The 9,438-nt window shown below is 36.2% G+C and overlaps 1 pseudogene; it reads right to left on the reverse strand.

Moving 5' to 3' along the window:
* Positions 1-3,231: 3,231 nt before the first annotated feature.
* Positions 3,232-3,331, reverse strand: LOC138835385 (U6 spliceosomal RNA; annotated as a pseudogene).
* Between the last annotated feature and the right edge of the window lie 6,107 nt (positions 3,332-9,438).

The raw sequence follows: 9,438 nt of genomic DNA on the forward strand, positions 1-9,438 counted from the left end.
TAAATGGAGCTTGCAAAATTGGTTAACTACTTGTAGAAAACTAATGCTAGATCCTTATCTATCACCCTGCACCAGAATCAACTCCAAATGGATCAAAGACCTCGGATTCAAAGCAGACATTCTGAAAACATTACAGGATGGAATATGAGAAACCCTAGGTCTCTTTGTTGCAGGCCAACATTTTCTTAATAGAGACCCAGAAACACAAGAAATCAAAGAAAGATTGAACAAATGGGATTACATGAAGTTGCAGAGCTTCTGCATGGCAAAGGACATAGCTAGCAAGATCAATAGAAAGCCTAGGGATTGGGAGAAGATCTTTACTATCTGTACAACGGACAAGGGTCTCCTATCTAAAATATACTTGGAACTCAAAAAATTAAATCCCCCAACAGCAAATCCTCAAAGAAACAACTGCCCAATACATAAGTGGGATAAAGACTTAAAGAGAAACTTCTCTGAAGAAGAAAGATGGATAGCCAATAGACACATGAAGAAATGCTCAACCTCCCTAGCAATAAAAGAAATGCAAATCAAAACGACATTGTGATACCACCTCACCCCAGTTAGAATGGCAAAAATCAAGAACTCTAATAACAACAGATGCTGTAGGGGGTGTGGACAGAAGGGAACCATACTTAATTGTTTGTGGGAGTGTAAACTTGTTCAACCACTTTCGAAAGTAGTATGGAGGTTCCTGAAAAGACTCCACATAGAGCTCCCTTATGACCCAGCAATCCCACTTTTGGGCATTTACCCAAATGTTTACAAACAAGACCAAACTAAAGCTACCAGCACAACTATGTTTATTGCAGCATTATTTACCATAGCTAAGATATGGAACCAACCCAGATGCCCCTCAGTAGATGAATGGATCAAGAAAATGTGATATATATACACAATGGAATTCTATGCCTCCATCAGAAAGAATGACATTGCCCCATTTGTTAGGAAATGGAAAGGCTTGGAAAAGCTTATATTAAGTGAAGTAATCCAAGCCCAAAGAAATATAGTTTCCCATAGGTTCCATGGTTTCTCTTATTTGCAATATCTAGTATATGTATGAGTCAACAGAAAAGGTCAGATCAGGTGAAGTTAGGTAAATGAACCCTAAGATACGTATTTAATTTTTTTTCTTTCATGCATTTGTTTCCTATGTATTTATAAGATTAATTCTTTGTTGCTTTGTATGTCCCTCCCTCATAGGATAACCCCTGCTTTCACTGTTTTTGATGTTGGTATAATTTGTGGAGGGGGAGGGGAAAAACAAGTCATTTAAATAAGGATACAAGTGGACCCGTTGTCAAAATGATAAGTACATGTTGTCACGTCGAAAATGAATTTTACAACTTTGGTGCGGAGTGGGGAGGATTCGGTGGGGGTCTAGGTGAGGCTGGGAAGTGATGGGAAAGGTAAACAAAGGAGGAGGCTAAAATGCTTGATAAGAAATGTACTCACTATCTTGCCCATGTAATTTTAACCCCTCTGTAGAGTATTTTCACAATAAAAAAAACAAAAAACAAAAAACAAAAAAAAAACAAAAAAACAAGGTATTTAAGTAGTCAAGCAAAGGACTTCTATTTTACTACTGCATTATACATTTTTTTCTAATGTTGAGTACCAATAAATAATGGATGTATTAGAAATCTCTTAAAGCTCATATATTGAATAGTGACTTCTCTTACACTATATCATTGTATTTCTCAAATCATATTACGTAGTTTCCTATTTTCTCATTCCTAGAATAATCTGCACATGAAGACATCACTGGTCCTAATTTTCAGTCTGTGCATTTGAATACAAAGGAAAGTGTTTCCTCTGCTCTCTATCAATTACCTACTCTCCAGTTAGAATAATTTAAAATAGTAAAAATCAAAAAAGAGAAAATAAATCATGGTGAAAACACATGCAGGAAATTCACCAGATTTTTCGGACCAGTTCAACCAATGTGAACTATTGGGGAAATACATGGACACCTCATTCCCACTGGTACTCAAAGTCTCTGGTTAGGCAATTCTGATGAAGACAATCAAGTAGATGAAAACGTGAGGAATGGTATCAATTGCAAGAAAATAATGGAGAAGAATGCAAGCAAATTTCTTCTTTGGGCTTACTGCAGTGCGGAGATTCCTTTTCAAAAAGGCCTCTCATATGAATACCAGGGATGAGGATAAGTATACTCCCTTCATCGGGAAGCCTAGAGTGGACATGTAGACATTGTCCATGAGTTGGCAGCTCAAGGCAGATATTCATGCAATAACTGTGAATGGCTTGGCACCCCTGCATAGTACTTTTATGTGGATTAATACCAGAATGGATTCTTTCTTACTTCATCATGATGCAGATACCAATCCCCAAACTAAAGGCCTCTTGATCCCCTTGCATCTTGCTGCTGGGAAGAGAAATAGCAACGATATGCTGTCTCTTCTTCTGTTGAACCATTTTTTCAAACCGGGTCTGAAGAATAACTTGGAAGAAACTGCATTTGATATTGCTAAAAGGATAAGTATGTATCACTACCTCTTTGAAGTTGTGGGAGGCTGTACAAATTATTCTCCTACGTAGTAATGGTTTGGTTAAGTTTCTTAAATTTCAAAAGTGCCATTCCATCCTTTGTGTCCCTACAAATATTTTCATAATAAAAAGCAACAGCAATATCTTAATTTAAAAATTCATGGATTCCATGGTATTCTTCCACGTGAATTGCCTCACTTTGATGTCAAAATGTATTCAAGAGTTGTTTGTATGCATCTATAATGATTTCTGAAGAGTTTGTGGGTTTTTTTTTTTAATTTTAACTTATCTGTTGAAATGAATAGTATAGAAACTAAAGTTATTCCTGGTGCTTGTCTGAAAAAAAGTATATCTAGGTTTGTATAAAGTCCATAATCTATTTCATTATTTTTAGATATAATACTTTGAAGTCTACATTTTTTATAATATATAGGTTCATTAATAAATGTGTCCTTTCAGATTACATTCCATATAGAAAAAGTTAAGATTCCTTTTTTCCTAGGTCCTTACAGGATTTTATTTCTTTGGAATAAGATGACAATGTTATCTAATTTCAAGTTTTGTAAAGGTTATGCTATGTAAGGGCCTTTCTAAAGTGAAGATTTAATACACTGATGTCAAACTAACCTTTAATTCTATGAATTACATGTATTGTTACACTTGTATTTTTGTAATAAACTTTTTCATAACTTTTTCATTTCTTGCATTTGAAGAATGAAAAATATGGAATATTTCACGAATTTTTGTATCATCCTTCTGCAAGTGCCATGTTAATCTCTGTATTGTTGTCACTTGGGTAGACCTGCTGCTGAAGCATGTAGTATCCTTTAAATTTAAGTAGTTAATGATGCAATCTTTATACAGGCATATATCCTTGGTTGCCTATTTGTAAAAAGGAATCCTTATTGTTCCTAAAATGTTATTGATCTTATTTCTCTAAATTTCTGTGTATAGTGGCAAAAACATATTGTTTGGTTGATTGCTCACATTTGCAATTTTTGTCAATGACTATTTTGTCGTTTTCATTTTTAATTTGATCATATTTTGAAGCCTTTATAGCTAAGTCCAAAGGTGATGGCATTTCAAGTACTTACTTATCAACTGAGTTACCTTTGTGGAGCTAATGGATTCAAAGTAAGCCTTGCTTAAGAGCTACTTCTAAACTTCTGCAGCTTAAAATTTCGCAAAGAAGTCTCACTGATACAAATGTCTTCCTGACCCTTTACCCTTCTTCCATGTAGGAACAGACCAACGAGAATATCTTACCCTGACAGCATAGATTGTCTGACTGAACAAAACTAATCTTAGTTACAAGGGTTCATAGAGAGATTAACAGTTCAGACTGAAATGTTCAGAATAGAAGGTATTTTTATCAAAATATAATTGTTTATTATACCTATCATTTCAAAGTAGCTAAAGTCAGGAAGATGAAAAAATTATCCATATGCATGATTAGCTAATATCCTGGTCTGTCTACCATCCAAACAGGCAGGAACTTACAGTACTGACTTTCTATCACCAAATATTTCCATAGCTCCTGGAGAAGTCCATAGGTTTCTCCTCGATATTAGTCCTTAAATTAATAATGTTTTAATCACAGTGTTTCCTCTTGCCTCCAGGTTTACAAATGGTAAAGTTTTAGGTCTAACTCTACCAAAAACTGAGGTAGAGATAATGTAATATTACTTTAAAACAGAGTTGCATTTGATACCCTAACCACAACAGAACAATGCATAACAATTTCCTATATTATAAATACTTATATATTTTATATTTCTACCTGCTGATCTTAAATTTCTAGAATTACGAGAATTAATTGATAATTTGACAAATAAATTGAAATTTATTCCCATAAATAAATTGGAATATAAATAATTAGGTTTAGAATATATATTAGAATATAAAAAGTATCAAAGCAATGTCTTAGTTATAAACTTGTGATACCTTTACGTGTTCTAGGTCTTCTGAATTCACATAGTAAAAACAAAACAGTATTGTTTTCTCTAATCTATAAGATATTTTACACTGCTGCTGTGTTTATTGTGTTAACTCGCTGGACCCAAAGTGTTTTTCTCCATATTTCTGAAGCATTCTTACTGATTATACCCAAATTTTGCTGATATGATGTGTAAAAGCTATTATTCTTCTGTAGTACCCACGGGTCTGAGGATACCAGGTCCCAGTTATCTGCATCATCAGATAACAAGGGCAAGACTTCTGACCTTGGCCCATGCAACATGCTAACGGAAAGTAATTGAAAAGACCCATCTCAATTTCTAATTTCCTACAATATTTCAGGGCCCTAATTCCTTGTAGGAATTAGTAGTAAGCAATTGTGAAATGTAAGGCAACTTAAAATGAAAGATGAGATCACAAAATATGAGAGAAAGTACTATAGTTCAAACTTTCAATTTACAGATGACCAGATGACCAGCCTATATGAGTAAACAAAATCACAAATGTCACAAATTATTTTTATACCAATGATAACCTACATTTAATCTTCTGAAAGTATATTCCTTTTCAAACAAACTTTTAAAAATCTTATTCACCAAAATAACACTTGACAAGTAGATAATAGTGACTTTAAATTTTTTCAAGTGTAGGAATCCAGTTACAATAGAGATGATTTATTTACCCAGCATAAATACCAAGGAAGTTCAACCATTGATTAAAATGTAGAAATAGTATCTCCCACCATTTGCGTTGTTCAGTAGGTGCCTTCCAGAAATGTGTTAAATCGACCAGCCTTCCATGATTCAAATCCAAATATTAGCTAATAAATTAAATTTCATCACATAGGAAGGTACATTTTAAAGTCACTAATAGTTGCCTTATCATGTGTTGCCTTATCATAAGTTTTCCCTATCTGTCTAACATAGTAAGGAATATGACTTTAAGTCTTGCATATGGGTACTCATTAGAGAGGTGACAAACATAAAATCTGTCTTCTATTTCTATCATATTCCTCTACAGTAGTAAATATTAGTTTTCTTCTTTTTCCAAAACTTATAGGTAGTAGAAAATATCATCCCATGTAAAATAAAATAATCACACACCATTGTACATAGCCATTTATAAAAACTGGTAGTTAGCTATAAATTCTAAGCGATTTTTAAACTTTCTTGTTGAAGATTAATCTTCTAAAAAGATGAGAATAAAACCATGTCTAGGTGCTTCACGTCTCCAGTCTTGCAAATTGTTATTGCATTTCAAGTATATGCAGGATTGAAACTCCATGGAATCTATACAAACCTTTCAAATTATTAACAGACAGTTTAACAGAATGACTATCAGGAAGTCGAAAGCAGAAAAGAATAATAATAAAGACATAAAATGAACGAAAAATGGAAAAGGGGCAAGTACAGCTAGAATACTCAATGTACACATGTAATAAAGGAAGTGGTAAATCTGAAATAAATTTTGGAGAAAGGGTTGGTTCAGATTGATAGAAGGAGAGACTCTGATCCAGGAGCATTTGACAATTAGATGGACATATTTAATTGTAACACACTTGCACAACCTTTTGAAATTCAGTTAAAAACACAACTACAAACAAAAACACACAAAAATCACAACCAAACAGCAATATCTATAGTGTATATGTATGACCTCACAAAATTTTAAGCAGTTAATGAAGGGCAGTCTTTGGAAAAGCAAACAAAGCTGTTCAAAGAATGCATTTTGGGGTAGGGGAGAATTTTGAACAGATATAAATAGACTGTCAAAGGGTATAAATCATCTACATGTACTGCAAATATTTTCTTCTGTGAGTATTCTTTGTCTGAACTGGTTACTCCACTCCTCAGCCACACTTGAAAGCTTGTGAAGATAGAATGGAAGAAACAAGATCAAGAACCCATTACACCACTGGAGAGAAAACCGTCCTCTATGGTTTCTCTCATCTCTCTTAACTACTCTTTTCTCATACTTTTAATAAAGTCAAGTGATTTTGAATTATATCTTTCCTTCTTTTTCAGAGAATTATTGTTTGGTAATTAAATGTCAATTCACAAATTTTGATGTCTTTTTTTTAAAGAACTTTGAATTTAAATTCCACTGCAACCTTGTTTCACACAGTGAGAGTACATTTCCTGGGTAAGTACAATTCTCAAGGGAACATAAATGATTTACTTCAAGGTTTGTGATGTTTGTTTGTTTAGTGTGAAAATGAGCCATATTCACCCACATTGCTTCCTCTCAGCTAGGTCTCCATGGATTTCTTTGCATGAAAGCCCATTTTCTCATTCAATTTTAAATTTTCTTGATAGGCTAAGTTGTTAAAAAGTTTGAACAATTAAAATTTACCTGTCAGAGTTCCAGGAAGATGGCGGAGGAGAAGCTGGAATCTGAACAAACTCTCGCATAGAAAGCAATTTTAGAGTTCTAGTGAACAGTCCTAAGCCAGAGAATCACACCAAGTGTGCCATCACAGGACAGAGAGTTAGACAAGAGAGGGGAAGCCAAGGAAACACAGCAGCTGACGCTACGGCGGCAGGGTCGCGGCGGCGACTACCGCTGCGGAGTCATACCTGAGACACAGAGAGTCCGGGACGAAGGAGCCAGACGCAGCGGACGAGCGGATTCTACTCAACACCAACAAGAACCGACAAGGAGCGAACATCTTCATCCTGCTGTTTGCAGACCAGAGACGACCCAGGATCCAAGACTCGGCGTGAGTACAAGCCCGACATCCTCACTCCTTCTCAGGAAGCAGAGGAGGGAAGGCCACCCCTCCCTCCCCCCCCAGCACCGGTGATCTCCATCTTGGATACCGACAAAGCTCGGAGGAGCTGCTAGCTCCAGCTCAGGCCTTGGAATAAAACGAGTCATTTAGCAGGTCACAAGAACTTAACGGCGAAGTGACCTGCCAGACTCAGCACCATCCAGGGGAAAAGTCACCCAGCTCAGGCGCCAGCCATTGGAGTGCCTTGCCTCACTGGGTAACCAGAGCCAGAGGCTGCCCCTCCCTCTAGCAGCCACCACAATCAATTGAAAAACAGAAACCCTGGGAATGGCTCCAGGCTGGGCGCTGTGAGCTTTATCACAAAATAGCCCCAGGGAAAAGCTACTGTTTGTTGAAAGGCCTCAATTGTACCCAGAACCTAGCCCCATCACCACACCCCCCTCTTTTGTGACTCTCAAAGCAGATCACCCTCCCAGAAAACTAACCTGGGAGGGGGATCTCAAAATCTTGGGCAAAGCAGAGCATTTTTCTGCCTCTTCCAACCAACCGACTTAAGAAACCAATCAAGCCACAGGACCTCAAGCTGACCAGAGACTCCAACAAGTGCCTGGTTAGAGACAAAAGGGAGATACAGGATTCTTCCCAATCCTCCCCCCCCAAAAAAAAAAAATCAAAAGATTTTTTTTTCTTTTTTCTTTTTTTTCTTCTTCTTCTTTTCTTTTTTTGCTTGTTTTTTGTTTTTTGCTACCTTATATATATATGTTTTTTTCCCTTCGAAAACTTTTATTAATCTTTAATTTTTTCCTCTTCTGAAAAAATAATTGTTTTCCAGTAACTTTTTTTTTCTCATCTTATAATTTTTATTTTAGGAATATGTGAATGAGTGTTTTCCTTTCTTTTCTTGTCTTCTTTCTCTTTTTCTTTCTTTCTTAATTATCTTTTTGTTTTTTGTCTAGCTCTACTGAACTTCTGATCTTTTCTTCTCCCTTTCCCACCCTTAAAGTTTTTCACATCCCCTCTATGTCCCTCCCCTTCTTGGAACATATTCACATTCCTCTCTAAATAGACAGTCTTTTAACTTCTATAATAACATTAATTTTTACGTTTCTATTTTTTTCTGGTCTCTCTCTCTCTCTACTTGCATCCTACCCAACCCATTTCCTGCATTGTGATTAGGACATAGTTAACTCTCCCTGTGCCTCCCCACACCAATCTATTCCTATTTTTTACCCACATCTCTCCCTAATCCTAATAATTTCTGGTTTTCCAAATTCTTTTCTGCGGTTCGAAGTACTTTAACATATAGTTGTTTGATGTTGAATAGATGTATCTGTTGAACTAGATTGTATCTGTAGACTATTGATTGTACAAACGCAAACTTTGGTTGATGGTTGCATTAAGATAGTGTTCTAGCATAAAACTGGTGCAATCTTCATTTCAAATGGGCCGAGTAAGCCGGAAAAACACAAGAAAAATGGCAAATTCGGGTATCTCAATTCCCAACCTTGATAATCAGGGATTAGAACAGATAAAGAATAATCCAGAGGAGAGTTCGCAAATAGCTCTACAAACACTAATAGCAAACATGATAAATGAGAAGTTTGACAATGTACAAAGGACTCTGTATGAGCGTGATAGGGAGAGAGAGGAGGCATCCCAGAAGTTTATACAGGAATATCATAAGCGTGAGAAAGCTACTCAAAAACTGATACAGGATTTGCGTGAACAACTTGAGAATGCTCAAAGAGAAAGGGAGGAATGGCGTGAGCAGGCAGAGAACACTCAAAGAGAACTGCAGGAATCCCACGAACGGGAAGAAAGAGAACTGCAGGAATCCCACAGACGGGAAGAAGCTAATCAAAGAGTAATTCAGGAATTGAGAGACCAGGTAGAGAATACACAAACATCACTAAAGGCATTCATGGAATCCATTAACAAAGAGCTGAAGGAAGTCAGGGAGACCACAAAGGGAATGCTGAATGGAACCCAACAGAAGGAATGGGAGTCCAAAGAAACCATAACCAATCAACTAAGTGATTTGAGAACAAACACTGAACACCAAATTAAGGAAGTAAAGAAATTCATACAAGACCTAAAACAGAGCTTCAACAAACTTGAAGCCATCAAAGCTGACCAATTAGAAGGAAAAGAGATAAAAAACAAAGTAGAGAGTCTTGACAGTAGGTTAGACCATGCAGAAGATCGAATCTCAGGGATTGAAGACAGCCTAGATATTA

The sequence above is a fragment of the Dipodomys merriami genome, unplaced genomic scaffold, assembly GCF_024711535.1.
Source record: "Dipodomys merriami isolate MVZ:Mamm:240054 unplaced genomic scaffold, mDipMer1.0.p SCAF_234, whole genome shotgun sequence".
In the NCBI taxonomy this organism is placed as follows: Eukaryota; Metazoa; Chordata; class Mammalia; order Rodentia; family Heteromyidae; genus Dipodomys; species Dipodomys merriami.